This window comes from Myxocyprinus asiaticus, chromosome 12 (assembly GCF_019703515.2).
Source record: "Myxocyprinus asiaticus isolate MX2 ecotype Aquarium Trade chromosome 12, UBuf_Myxa_2, whole genome shotgun sequence".
Taxonomy (NCBI): Eukaryota; Metazoa; Chordata; class Actinopteri; order Cypriniformes; family Catostomidae; genus Myxocyprinus; species Myxocyprinus asiaticus.
Window position 1 is genome coordinate 14503406 of NC_059355.1, and position 15948 is coordinate 14519353.

A 15948-nucleotide genomic window follows, 5' to 3' on the forward strand; every position below is an offset into this window, starting at 1 on the left:
TAGTCTACAGTTTGCAAGTGCACATGGGGACAAAGATCTTACTTTTTAGAGAAATTTCCTCTGGTCTGATGAAACAAAAATTGAACTGTTTGGCTATAATGACCATCGTTATGTTTGGAGGAAAATGGGTGAGGCTTTCAAGCCGAAGAACACCAACTGTGAAGCATGGGTGTGGCAGCATCATGTTGTGGGGGTGCTTTGCTGCAGGAGGGACTGGTGCACTTCACAAAATAGATGGCATCACGAGGAAGGAAAATTATGTGGATATATTGAAGCAACATCTCAAGACATCAGCCAGGAATTAAATCTCGGTCACAAATGGGTCTTTCAAATGGACAATGACCCCAAGCACACCTCCAAAGTTGTGGCAAAATGGCTTAAGGACAACAAAGTCAAGGTATTGGAGTGGCCATCACAAAGCCCTGACCTCAATCTGATAGAACATTTGTGGACAGAACTGAAAAAGTGTATGTGAGCAAGGAGGCCTACAAATCTGTCTCAGTTACACCAGTTCTGTCTGGAGGAATGGGCCAAAATTCCAGCAACTTATTTTGAGAAGCTTGTAGAAGGCTACTCTTAACATTTGAACCAAGTTAAATAATATAAAGGCAATGCTAACAAACACTAACAAATTGTATGTAAACTTCTGACCCACTGGGAATGTGATGAAAGAAATAAAAGCTGAAATAAATCATTCTCTCTACTATTATTCTGACATTTCACACTCTTAAAATAAAGTAGTGATCCTAACTGACCTAAGACAGGGAATATTTTCTACAATTTAATGTCAGGAATTGTGAAAAACTGAGTTTAAATGTATTTGGCTATGGTGTATGTAAACTTCTGACTTCAACTGTATTTGGCCATTTAAATAGTAATTAACTTCATTGAGGTTTAAGCTCTTTTGTAGTATTATGCTTTTTTTTGTGTGCAAACAATTAGTTGTTGTGTGCGATTAGGGTGTTCTGTGTCCCCTTTGGTCAAGTTGGACCCGTTAACACTATCTCAGTTCTCCTTGTGCATGTGCAACTGAAGTACAGGTATATATGTATTTCTGTTGAAAAATAAGTTTATTTAATAACCGACCCAGAAGCAGTTATAATCTTCATTATTTAAGCAGTGTTATTGTATAAGCTAAATTTGAGTCCATTCAATTAAAATATTAAGTTGAAACAACAACATTTAAATAGCAAATCTGAGTTAAGTCTACTTGCATCTAGCTACCTTAACTTAAATAGTTACAGTAATTTAAGTTCACAACGTTTGGAGACACAATTACTCAATTCAATTGAGGGAACAAGTTTACTCAATCAATTGAGTAAAGTCAACTTATTATGGTTTTCAGTGTAGTAATAATCAAAATAAACAATTCTTCCACAAATTAATATAATTAGATATGTTGACTTAGTTTATTAAGTAATAGAACTGAAGTGCGGTCATGTGAGTGTGTAACAGATATTTTACAATGGTGCTTCGAATGCCTCATGTAATGAGACCTGATTCGAATCAATATATTATTTTAGGCCAAGCACACACTACAAAACAGAAGCTTGTTGTCCTGAGCATATTAAAAGACTTCCCTGTCTTCTGTCTGTTATTGATGTTGTGTGTTAGCAGACTGAGACTAGGTTCATCAATTACAAGACCATTCTCCTCACCGACTGTAGTAACAATTTTTCTTACCCCATTAGCAAAAATTATTTTCTTTTTTTTTTAGTTCTTGTTTAGAGCATAAATGCCACTAAATTGTGTACCTCAAAAACCCATCAGGAATGACCAGTAGAATCTTTCATAGAAAATGAAAGTGAACATCAACTTTGGTTTTGGGTGTGTCCTGTCTACCAGCTCATGGTTTGTTGGTTGCAGCATTCATTCATTAATTCTGGGTGTGATGGAAGGTTGTATAACTAATTAAAAGCTTAATTATAGGCAATAATGTACATGAAGTCTTTCTTTTACTCACAATTAAACGTGACATGTCATCTACGTGTGTGTTCAACACTTCAGGAGAAGATCCTAAAATCTAGTCTACTAAAAACACTTGGTCTAGAATACTGAAAACCTTAATAAGTTGGCATTACTCAATTGACTGAGTAAACTTGTTCCCTCAATTGAATTGAGTAATGGCATCTCCAAAACTTGTGTAATTAAGTTAATTGAAATTGGTGTTCATATAGAATAAACTTAACTATTTAAATTACGGTTTCTAGAAGCAAGTAGACTTAACTTAGGTTTGCTATTTAATTGTTGTTTCTACTTAACATTTTTGTTGAACTGACTTAAAATTTAGATTATACAATTGGCTAGTTGCACAAGATGGCACCTGTGAGCTTTCACCACACGAGTGTGTGCATGTTTACATCCGGTCCTATGAGTGCTCATTGAAACTGAGTGAGTACACACAGTGTGATCGTGGTGTAAGTGGGGCTTTATTGTCGCTTTGAGAAGAAACTTCCAAAGGAGACTCGCTAGAGACTGGGTTGAGACCAGCATGAGTGTGTTTACAAGTAAAGCGAGAGAAAGGAGAGTGGTTTATCAGCGACAGGAGATAACATTTACTTTACATTGTTATGTGCCTCAACCAGCAGTGAAGAGCTGAAAAACAGTATGAAGTAAATAGTTAAAATTGTAAAAACTAACAATACTTTTACAGTATTTATTAACCTTGATTTATGTTCATTTCTATCTATATATTAACATGGGGCATATGAATGAATGGTGATTAACAATGAACAATAGTATATTTAAATGAAACATTAAACAAGATTAATGCTCTAAAATAGTCATTGTAAGTTCAATATACCAAATGCATTAACCAATTAATTGAACCTTATTGTAAAGCATTACCAAAAAGTTGCATGTGTAATCAGACGTAAGATGCAAACAAAAATTGCAACTTTATAAATGTGTTGGTTGTTGTTCAACAGAGGATTCATATGACCTTATTACCCAGCAGTTGTATATTCAACTTTAAATTGTGTATCTTACTGAATCTGTATCCAAGCCTAGCATTATTTATTCATGTTCACAGAAACTTAGATGAGCTACTGTTGTTTCTGATGTTTATTATCGTTTCTTACCTTCATATTTATTGATATATCTGCATACATAATGTGTTAACTTGTTGTTTATGGTCTTATTCTAACTGATAAGAGGAATTTTTGTTATGCATTTTACTGGGTTGTAATGTCTTGCATTGATAGCTGTTCCTGAATTTTTCATGTATGTATGTGTGCACGGGGGACTCATTGTGCTAATTGAAACTGAGTGAGAACACACGGTGTGATCGTGGTGTAAGTGGGGCTTTATTGTCGCTTTGAGAAGAAACTTCCAAAGGAGACTTGCTAGAGACTGGGTTGAGACCAGCATGAGTGTGTTTACAAGTAAAGAGAGAGAAAGGAGAGTGTGGAGTGTGTGTGCAGAAGGGGTTCACCGTTTTAAGTGTGATTCCCTAAACAATTACAGAGTGTATGGCGTGGCTATGGCCGACAATAGCCTTAAATAAACACACTGTTTATGAAATTGGCCTCATGTGTCTTCATCGTTAAGCTATAATACATTTTCAATCTATTTTCTGTAAACACCTCACATAAAATGCCATTTTTTGCGGCCTCTGTACCGGCGCCCAGCAAAACCGGAAGTGGTTATACCCACACTCTGTAAACCTGTAATCAAACATGGATTCTTATGCAACTAGTCAATAACACAGCTCAAATAAATATTATAAACTATTCTAGGTCAATCATTAAATAAACTTATTTTTCCACAAAAATGCATATAAACCTGTACTTCAGTTCCACATGCACAAAAAGTGAGATAGTGTGAACAGGGTCCAACTTTACCAAAGAGGACACAGATCACCCTAATGGTGACATCACACAAAACAACTGTTTGCAACAAAGCAACATAATACTACAAAAGAGCTAAAACCTCTAATAATTCTTAATAACTATTTAAATGCCCCCATAAGTTCCCTTTGACCAAGGAAACATAATTTAAGTCTATCTTAAGTCTATAGATTTTCAAGATAAATAAGTTTAAGGAACTTAGATATTTGACTTGTGAGCCCAAAACTTGACATTTCAAGTAATGTTTAATTGTGACAACTTGATTTTTTACAGTGAAGCCTTTATGTAGTAAATCAGTGTAAATATGGTTTATTGTTGCATAAAATGTTCCTGCTGTTTTGCAGTGTAGCTTGAATATGACACATTTGGGAAACAGCATCAGTCACTGGAGGTTGCTGCTGCATCAACTTCTTTTAAATGCTGTTGATGTTTACATGCTGCAAAACCCTAAAGAAAAGAGCTAGCAACAGCGCTCGCATAAACACAAGGGCAAACCAACAGAGAGCTTGTTATTGCTCAACTTATTCTGATCTTTCTGAAACTTGACTCATGCAGTCAGTGAGAGCCTCCATTTCCATCTGCCTGATTTCATGAAAATTACGTGACTGTGGTGACAGTTTTGAAAATCATATTACATTGTTCAATAGGAGTATCGCAGCAGTTCCGAGGTGAAATGTCCACTGTGTGGTACTAAAAGCAAGTTAAATGTACCCTGAAATGAACAAAACAGACTTCACTACCCTAAACCTAGCCGAAAGTGTCAGAAAAAGCAAATGTGGGATGAAAAACACAACCACATAATTTTACGTCTATGACACTTGCGGCTCACGTGTGGACTTGTGTGCTTTTCAGGACTTGTAACCTGATCCTTTACATCACAAGTGCAACGATCTATCAGTCGAGCTACTGCGCAATTTGATGGCACTCGAACAAGTCAAGTAAATGTAGCTGGTTATGTAATGCAAACGTTAAAATGAGTCATGCGTTATAGTAAAAGTGTTTAGATGTCATAAGATAGCATTGTGAGGAGCAGGGCGAAAAGTGCAAGTTTATGAACTGATAATCTGCTGTTTTAAATGTGCTTTGTGTGAAAGTGAATAAAAGTCTTTGAATATCCAACTAGAAACTTTCTTATTTCATCCATTGGGAATTTTTTGCACTGTGTAAAGTTTCTCTATATGACAAGTGGTTGAATAATACAAGGGCTGAATACAAAATAATAATAATACAAAAGCCAACTTCCACACAAAGTTTACCACCTAAAATGCATCTACAGACATCCTATATCTACTAGGGTTGTAATGGTTCACATTTCTCATGGTACGGTTTGTATCACTGTTTTAGGGTCACAGTCTCGATACAGTTCTGTATTTACCATGTTCAGAAAAAAAAGTATTACAGCCAAATCCAAAGTAAGAATACTCTATTTGGTAACAAACACTTCAACAGATTTGCCCTTTATAAAAATCATTGTTTTACAGTAATCATAGTTTAACTATGGTATTTGTAGCAAAAACATAGTAACCACAAAATCAACATGGTTACTGCCATGTTTACAATATAAAGTATAATCATGGTTACTATATGGAAACTACAGTATTACTGTTGTAAAACCATGGTTAATTGTATCAAAACCATGATTTCTGCAAGGAAAACCATGGTGACAGCAGTCATGGTTACTACAATATTACTATAGTAAAACCATGGCTAATTTTCGTTAGGGTCTTTACCTGAAAAAAACTTCTCTCTAATTACTAAATCAGCATTTTAACTTAATACCTGCACTATTACGTTACATGCATCGACATAAAATGCATTTCAATCTCTACTGCACATGTATTCGGAAGCTGTACATCACTATAAATGGAAATTTGCTATTAAAATGGATACAAGGGATGTTGTGACGCAGCTCGAGTGTTTTAATCATACGTGGAAATTGCACATCTTTGTCAGCGGAGTAGGGAAACACAACGTTGCCAATGAACACCCCAATCGCTTTAGTTACTGTTTTATGCCTGCTTAAAAACGAAAGGGAGTGTGCCGCGGTGCATACCCCGGTGATTTCGGCGTAATTACCACAATACAGCACTCGCGTTGAGCGATGTCTGCAAACAGTGCCTGTTTTGTAAATTTTTTTTTGGACCATCGCTGTTGTAATTGCCTGCAAAAAGAATATGTTTCTTGTTACTTGTCATTTTCAACTACACACAACGCTTGCAGAATAGTGATATCATCAAGCTGACCCACGTGAAACACAGGCAGAGCGAATCCATCTACAGATCAATTCAGGTGCATTATCGGAGGATCTGTTTCGACCTCACTCTGACTGTCACTACGGTCTAAATAGAATGATAACCTTCGTTCCGCCTTTCCTCAAGACCTAATGTAAACAAAGTCATGTCCATGACCACGGCGGCGGAACTTCCTGCAATATAAAAGTGGGTTGAACTTCCGGCTCGTCCTCTTTACCTTTCTCGCCTAAGAGACCAGGTACAGGTAGGAAACCAATTTAATATTGTTTGTTTACCACTAAATTCATCACCCAGGCGGTGCAGGTGCCTTGTGTCCCTGTGAATTGTGGTGGTTTTATTGCATATATTGCTACATGGTAGTTGAAGCTACCATGGTATTGTTTCCTTAAGTTACCTATTTAAAGTTATGTATCCACTAAACAATTCATCACCCAGGTGGTGCAGGTGCCTTGTGTCCCTGTGAATTGGAGTGGTTTATTGTATATTATATATATTATTGTGTGTGCATATCTATATAAGCTACCATTGCAATTTTTGCTGTATTACCATAAGTTATAGTATACTAGCTATTCACTGTTGGTGGTAATTTCTGTTTTCTTTCAGAGTATCCACCAGCAAAAATACAGTGATTTACTTCATTGCAAAGTTTGGTAAGTATTATAGCCCTGTTGTGCCCTATATCACTTTTCGCAGTTGCTTGGGTTTGGTACAGGACTGCTAAGTACATTTGCGTACTGGTGTGGTCCATTGTCCCGGGGTGGGCTTAATTTTACTCTTTAGTACTGTTTGCAGTTAGTAGGGTTTGATGTAGGCCTGCTAGGTACGTTCGCTTACTGATACAGGCCAATTTGTTTGTTTATTTGATTTAATTCACCCTTTATGGCTGTTCGCAGTCGGTGGGCTTGTTTGCGGGGGACATCATGGCTTCTCCATGTTGCTGGTTTTGCCAATCAGCAATGGATCCCCGTGATGGACATCGAGAATGCCCCTTATGCCTGGGGATTGCTCACTTAAAGGAGGATGTGGATAATCCCTGCAGTGCAGCTTGTGACCTGCCTAGGGAGGAGCGACTACGCCGTGCTACCAGGGTTTACAGCTCTGTGCCCGAGCATGGTAGGAAGAGAGAGAGATCTCTAGACAGGACTGGTGATAAGCGATCTCGCAAGCACTCGCATGATCATCATCATGAATCCACTCACAGGTCAAACCGTGAGAGTGTGCGGGGGGCAATGCAGATGCGCGAATTCAGATTCTGACTGCTCTGCAGAACTTATCACAGAGGATGGACAGATTTGAGGCTCACCATTCCTCCTCATCTCTTCCCCCCAGCCAGGAATGTGCTCCTCCGCTGATGACTCAGCGCCATCTTGTAGAAGATGACAGATGAGGTTGATGTGTTGTCTATTTTTGCTCCTCACTCTCTGCAATCAGAAAGGTAGAGCCATCGGGGAGATTCCCATTCAGATAATGCGGAGGTGGATGAGGAATCGACAAAGATGGAAGAATTTTATGCAAATACTCAGAGTATTTAACGCAGCCAAGATTTTTGGTTTACAACCACTCGTGTCTGAACCAGTTCCTATGGGAGGTGTCTGGGAGGGCATATCTCAGACTAATTCCCCACCTTCCATTCCGGTGGCAGATGATTACACTTCCATGCTGAGAACAGCATGGAAGAAACCATCTCAAAAGCCCCAATTTAATGCAGGCTGTAGATGATTAGCTAATGCCCATTACCCAGTAGAAACTGGTCTTGGGGATATGCCACTGGTAGAGAAGTCAATAGCATCATGGCCAGCCCTAGGGCCAGCCCGTGTATCTGCTAATCCTCCCTATCCTGGTAAGGAGTGTGCTAAAACTGACCGCATGATCTCACGCTTTTTTAATACTTCTGCACGTGCAGCTCATATGGGAAATGCTTTGGCTATCCTCCTGGCAGCCTTGCGGAAAACAATGGGTGTAGAGGATCAGGATTACAAAACTCTTATTGATTCAGCTTTGGTGGCTCTCACACAACTGACACGTGATGTAGGGGAGAGTATGTCATCAGCTGTCTTATGTTGCAGCAAATATGGCTGGTACAGACTCCTTTGCCAGATGCCATAAGGAATGAACTGATGAATTTGCCAGTAATGCCTGTTCAAGTCTTTCATCCAGATTCTCAGGATGTGCTGGATAGTGCTCCATTACATTGAGAGAAACAGTCCAACGGGTTTGTCTTAAACCAACCTAGGCCTTCAGACAAAGGTCTAGAGTACCTCAAAAGCCGCAGCATTCTGCTTGGTCTAGGCATGCGAGTGGTGGTCCTGCTGGTGTTCAGGAGCAGAGTTTTTGTACCCACAGTCAGAATCCCACCACACATTAACAGAGGAGACCTCAGTCCCGAGGGGTAGGTCAACAGAGGAACTCAGGCAGGGGTGCAGGCCGTAGCGGCGGTCCTGCATAGGGGTCAGAGGCAGGCCGTCGATTGTTCCTCCCAACTTTCTCGGGCCAGTTGGAAGGAAGTTGTGTCGGACCCATGGGTTTTATCCGTGTCGATAACTCACGGGTATCGGCTGCAGTTTCGGCAGCGACAACCCCCCCCACCCGTCAAAGGTCAGAATGACTACTGTCAAGAACACAATACTGGAGAGCGGCCGACGTTTTGTCCAGGACAGGGTCTCTTCCAGGAGAGTGGCGGTTACACCCAGATGTAGTGGCTCAAATTTGGGCCCGATATGGGGTAGCACAGGTCGATCTCTTTGCATCCAGAGAAACAACTCATTGCCAGGAGTGGTACTCCCTCATGGTACTGAGGGGCAGCTTAGGCCTAGATGCTCTATCACAAGAATGGCCGACAGAGTTGTTGTATGCTTTCCCCCTTTTCCTCTGATTCCTCAAGTACTCAGGAGGGTCAGGGAGGGTCATTACACAGTTCTGCTGGTAGCACCACACTGCCCAGGAAGACCATGGTTTCCAGACCTGATTCAGCTAATACAGGTTTACCCGTGGCAACTACCTTCATGAGCAGATCTTCTGTCACAATCAGAGGGACAGATTTGGCATCCAAACCCAACTGCCCTGCGATTATGGGTTTGGCCTCTGCAGAGTGCGTCTCTCAGAAGTTAGACGAGACGGTCCGTGAGACACTGAGCAATGCTAGAGCTCCATCTACTCGAGCTAATTACTCACTAAGGTGGAGAATCTTTTCAGACTGGTTTTTGGCCATAAATGTTGACTCAGTAGTCTGTCCTGTGCCACTTGTTCTTCGCTTCCTGCAGTCTCAATTGGATCAGGGCAAAGCAGCTAGTACAATCAAAGTTTATGCCTCGGCTATCTCAGCATTTCATGAGGGGGTGAATTTGGCGCTGTCATTGGGTCGACATCCCTTAGTGTGTCAGTTCCTGAAGGGAACTCGTCGCTTGTGTCCAAGCTGCGCTTTGCGGGCACCAAGTTGGGTCTTACCTCTCGTTTTGAACTCTCTCACTAAATCTCCCTATGAGCCGATTTCTGAAGCAGATTTGAAAGCTTTATCACTCAAGACGGCTTTTCTATTGGCTCTCTGTTCTGCCAGACGAGTAGGAGAACTGCACGCTCTCTCTGTTAGTGAGGATTGTTTAAGATGGAAAGCAGATGGCTCTGGTTTATTTTTTTTAATTTTTTTTTTGTCGAAAGTGCTTAATCCCCAGTTTATAAATCAAGTACTTGAGGTGGTTCGATTTCAACCCTCTTCCTCCTCACAGGCAGAGCAGGAGGGATTACTCACTCTATGTCCAGATAGGGCATTACGTACCTATGTAACTCATACTCAGCCTTTAAGGAAGTCTCGTTCTCAGCTTTTGGTCTGCTACGGAAAAGCCAGATTAGGGTTACCGCTCTCTAAGCAGCGTTTGTCACATTGGTTGATTGATGTCATCTCCCATGCATATGCAGGATAAGGGTTTCCAATTCCTACAGGAATACGAGCCCACTCAACCAGAAGTGTAGCCACTTCATGGGCTGCACTGAAAGGAGTTCCTGTGGGAGATATTTGTGCTGCAGCATCATGGTCCACACCGTGTACATTTACAAAATTGTACAGAGTTGATGTGACCTGTGCAACACCTGTGAGCAATGCAGTTCTGATGTCTGTTGCCCAGTGAGGTTCTGATCATGTAGATATTTCGGTTCCTTGCGACCCTTTTGATATGAGTCATCCTATTTAGACCGTAGTGACGGTCAGAGTGAGGTTGAAACAGAACGTAAGTTATAAATGTAACTATGGATCTGTGAGACTAAAGGATGACCGTCACTATCCTTGTCGCTCAGAACACTGGGGCTTTCAAGGTAAGAGGACGAGCTGGAAGTTCAAACCGCTTTTATAGTGCGGGAAGTTCCGCCTCTGGGGTCATGTGTGTGACTTTGTTTACATAAGGTCTCGAGGAAAGGCAGAACGAAGGTTATCATTCTATTTAGACCGTAGTGATGGTCATCCTTCGGTCTCACAGATCCATAGTTACATTCATAACTTACGTTGTAACTGTGCGTGTCTCTTTGACGCATTATTTTCTTCGCAAAACCTTGTGCTCCAGATGCGTCGATAAACTTGAGGTGAACCGTGGTGCCAATGCTTACCAAACCATGGGTGGCGAACCGTACAGTTCGTTTTTTTACTGAGAACCGTTACACCCCTAATATCTACAGAAGCCATTTAGCAAATACTACATTAATACTGCAGTATAAAGGCTCACAGGCATAAGAGCATTATACTTAAATGGACAAACGGTTAAATAATTGATCAGACCCATGAAGAACTAAGACCACCATAAGAGCAGGATAAAGTGAGTCCTGGAACAGAGATGGAAGCTGATGGTAATGAGACCCATGTGAATTATACATTCTTATCTACTGATTTCAAGAAATGGAACATGTTGTTCAAAACATGAATAATTTACCCAAAAAATGCCCCTATGCTGTTCTGGCCCTGTATTGTTCAAATTTTGGAGTCTTATGCTTTACATTTATGTTTCCTTTATGGGATTTTGGAGCTACAAAGGTCTGATCACCATTCACTTGAATTGTATAGACCTACAGAGCTCAGACATTTTTCAAAAAATCTTTGTTTGTATTCTGCTGAAGAAAGAAAAATACACATCTGGGATGGTATGAGGGTGAGTAAATGTTGAGAGAATTTAAATTTTTGGGTGAACTATCTCTTTAAGTTGATGACCATAGATTGGCATGAATGGTGCAGGTGGATAATGCTTTAAACCAGCGAGTCACTGTGATCTACATTCACTGTTGCTTACGTTCCAACACAAACAACCTGGGAGTGACTTACTATTTATTCAAGCCATTATACTGACATAACTCAATTTCAATGGCTTTTGTCTGTTTATACAGCATTTCCAGAAGCTTAATAAACTCACAAAACATGACACAATTGCCTTACATCAAGAGACCAGTTAAAATAATGCGGCTATACAATTAGAAAAAAATCGAGGCAATATCTCTCCACTGAAGCCATCGGACAGTAAGCCGCTCCATCAGACAGAATCTATGATTTTCTCCAAACCTCTAAGCCTGTAATCAGAACTACTTGATAACAGTTTGTCAAGCGGTCACAAAGACAATGAACCGGTTTAAGGGCAATGCACAGTAATTAAATGCAAATATAATTTTAAACCTTTGTAATGATGAATTCACACACATGAGACTAAACTATTCTAGTTTGACAGGGTCATCAAGTTCAAATACTCGATTGTTATAATCTGCTTCCATTAAAGATGATACTTAACCTCTGACTGAAGCGCATGAACAATGTTTTGGCGTGTCGTTATATTTGTTTGTACATACAGTATGTGAATGGGAGTGTATGATTCAGTGTGTGTGTGTTTGCTTAACTAGAGCCAAGTCTGACAAAACCTCCCTTTGGAGATGTCCTTAAAGGTAAAAATGAATCATAAATACAGTAAATTATTTTTGCAGTAGGTTTTGGGTTAGTCTGTATAGTCATTGTGATATGCTTATATATATATATATATAAACATAATCAGTGCGTATGTGTGCTTATATTACTTTGTGTACAGTATGTTTATGTTTTCGGGTGTATTTAATGGGTTTATATGTGTGTGAGTAGAAGTGTGGGAGCCATAGATAAACTTTACTTCAAGCAAATTGTTTAAACATATTTTTATCTAATCAGAATAAAAACCATCACTTAAAACGAACAGACACAATAATTATCATCCAGTATATTATCACAAAATATCCTCAGAAATAATGATAAATGCGATCGCGACAACAAAACATTGATTAATGTGATTAAACCTAAACAATTATGGTTTCTATAATTTCGTAAACAATTATCAGAATTATGAACCGATACATTGGGGCAGAAAACATCTTAAACAAACTAATCTGATATCTTCAAAAAAAAAAAAAAAAAGTTACACAATTGTAGAACAAATAAGCAAAATGAAATCACATACATACACATATCCCTGAATTTATGATATATCCGCATTAATCTCGATTTCCGAATCAAATGAATAGAAGTCTCTGCTTCTCACCTGCTCAGTCGGTGTAAGGCAAGCTCTAACCGTCACTGTTTTACTCATATAAAGAGATTGGTATTAATACACCATCATCAACGAAGCGTCCACGTCGCGGTCAGGGAAAGAAAGAACAGCGTGGAAACGCCTTCGTGACGCGGAGCGGAGGATTGTTAAAGAAACAACGCGTCGGAGATCAGCGCTGGACATGTGAGCTGTCAGTCATTATTGTGCGAGGTGACAATTGGATAACAGCACGGTATGTCCCTCCTTTTACTTATGTGACGCAAAATACACGTTGGGTACCAGTCTCCGCCCCTTCTGATGGTAGTACTGAATGAAGTGGAGAGGGGCGGGGCTCAATCTCCCTCTCTCATGACAACTAACTGTGCTCTTTTGTCAAACAATTTGCAGCTAAATAAAGTACAATAAAATAAATGTAAATAAATAAATAAATAAAAACATTTTTTTATATTTGAGGAATATTTTGCAAAGGAATATTTCAATTATCTTTATCTCACTACTAATCGGACAAAGGCATGAGAGGTATCAGATACAGGATAATTTACACATCCTGACATTTACCACAGCACAGACTTACATACATTATGAAAGCAGCATATACACATTACCAGTGGTGAAAAGAGTACTGAATTTTTTTTTTTTTTTACTTAAGTAAAAGTACTGCTACTAAAGAAATAATTCACTTGAGTACAAGTAGAAGTACTAAGAAATATTATGACTCAAATAAGAGTAAATAAGTAGTTTGCAGAAAAACTACTCAAGTAATTACGTTAAAAGTTACAAAAATTATATTATATATAGTATATATGCTTCCATTTTTAGAACACAAAGACATTTTTGTTCTTGAAAGAAACTCATGCTTCCATTCACCAAGGATGCATTAAATTGATCAGAAATACTGTCAAAAGCATTAATCGCCTATTATTATTACGGTTTGAAATAAATGTTTTAAGTGATATTTATTAAATATTTTCTTTACCCGTGATGGCAAACATATACTGGGTCACATATTCCTTACAAAATCATTCTAAAGTGCTAATTTGGTACTCAAGAAACTTTTCTTATTATTAGAACAATTTAAAATGATTGCGCTACCATGCGGAAATCACAATACAGTGGGTTTTTTCCCCATTTTGGTATTGAGTTCTTACAAGTTGCTTTACATTTGCAAGTCAAATGTTGGTTTTAAAAATAGGCAAAAAGAAACACATTTCTCCTGAAATTCTATCTTCTCCTAAAGTCTATTGTTTTAGAAAGATGAAGGCTATTCCATTCATTACTGTTTTGAAATAATAATCCCTAACCAGGATAGAGAGGGATGTGGACAGCTCAGATGCCCAAAAAAAGACAAGTTAATAACAGTCTCTAGTTTGAGGAACAGACTCCTCACAGGTCCTAAACTTGCAGTTTCTAAATGCCAAAGACCTGCATTGCTGCAAGAGGATTCTTGGAAAAACAGAACATTTTAAGAATACAACATTTATTTAAAAAGAAATAGCCATTTGAAACATTCTAAATGTCCCTAGATCATTTCTAAACTACATAATGTCCATTGTAACTGAAACACATTCCTATTTCAGGTTTATTTTCATTTAGGTATGTCCATGTATTTTGGCTATTAAGTTAACATTCTGTACAAAACTAATATAATGCAATATCATAGAGGAGGAAATTTATCCTCTATGATATTGCAGCAATTAACCAGATATGGAATGAGATTATTAAGCAAACTGTTATCAACTCCTACATGCCAACTGAATAAAATAAGGCAAAAATAAACATTTCACACAGTGTTTGGTGAGAAATATGATTGATTCAAACACTAAAATTGGCTGTTCTGTATATATATTATTGTATTACAGTTGTCATAATAAAGTCTTAATTAACATGGTTATTTAACACATTGAGATATTATTATTAAGTAAACTGTAGCATTTGTTTACATTATGTTTTGTGATTTCTCATATCTTCTTTATATAACATCCATCCCTTGTGCATTTTGGCCTCTAGCGGGTGAGACAGGGCAGGAAAGTACAGTACAGCACCGTGAGTGAGAGTGTTACCCGTTAGGAAAGTTTATTTTGAACAAGAGGGGCAAAAGGTTACAGAATTTAACGTGGGAGTACAATACCGAACTGATTACTTTCCACCTCTACACATTACACACACAAAGACACACAGACACACAGATAGCCTACACTCCTGAAAACTAACACACGAGTCCAAAGGCATGAAGTTCAATCACCACCACCGGCACTCGTAATAATCACTCACACGCGAGCGAGAGACAGTACCGCCGCTCCCTACTTGAATTTTCCTGTAGACCTCTGCTACTTCATTTAATGATTATTTGAATGGCTTTGCAATGTAAACATCATTAAATATGTACATACCTGTACAATAATATGGTATCATACACAGTAATTTAATGATTATTTTAATGGCTTTGCAATGTAAACATAATAAAATATGTACATACAATAATATGGTACCATACATGTTTTTATTGGCATAAAATGCAACAATCAATTTTCAGACAATATGCAACGGGGTCCCTGTTCTGTTTCTCTACATACCATGTGGTCCTTGGCCTGAAAATGGTTGAAGTCCCCTGATGTAAAGGATTTAAGAAGAATCAGAAGTGTTCTTGTGATAATATCAATGCCAGTGCTTCTACCTTTGATCATAATAAAGAATAAACTTCCTCAACAGCAAAGATAAAGCAACAAAAATTATATATATATATATATATATATATATATATATATATATATATATATATATATACACACACACACACACACACACATATGGTTCCGTATGTTTGTGCATTTCCTGAAATAGATCAACAGCATAATTCATGAGTTATTTTTATGTTAAGCTGGGGAAAGTAAATGTAAAAAACAAAAACTCCCCAACATGTTCGATATCAACAGCAGACTCCACTGAGCAACACCATCTAGTGTCCCAAATTAATAATATTAAAAGAAAATAATTAATTAAAATATAATACATTTAATCATGCCACCTCACCTTTAAAGAAAGTATGCACATAAAACATATTGACTTATAAAGCCAGTTTTTGTCTATTAAAGGCTTTGCTCGTCTGCCACTATAATGTAATTTCTTAGAATTTTCTTCATCTGGGGGATTTTCTCAGCACATATACATGCAAGCAATTAATTGCTATTAATTTGGTTAATTAATCAGCATATCACATCATATTTTGGATTAATTGACATCCCTATTCTTTATTTATTTATTTGTACTTTTTATGCTTGTTTGAACATGTCATAATATTCAGTATATGGA

The 15948-nt window shown here is 38.2% G+C and overlaps 1 protein-coding gene across 4 annotated transcripts in view; it reads right to left on the reverse strand.

Moving 5' to 3' along the window:
- Positions 1 to 15948, reverse strand: part of LOC127449054 (disks large-associated protein 4-like) — a 237406-nt gene that overhangs the window by 20857 nt on the left and 200601 nt on the right. The gene's annotated exons all lie outside the window — the stretch shown is intronic.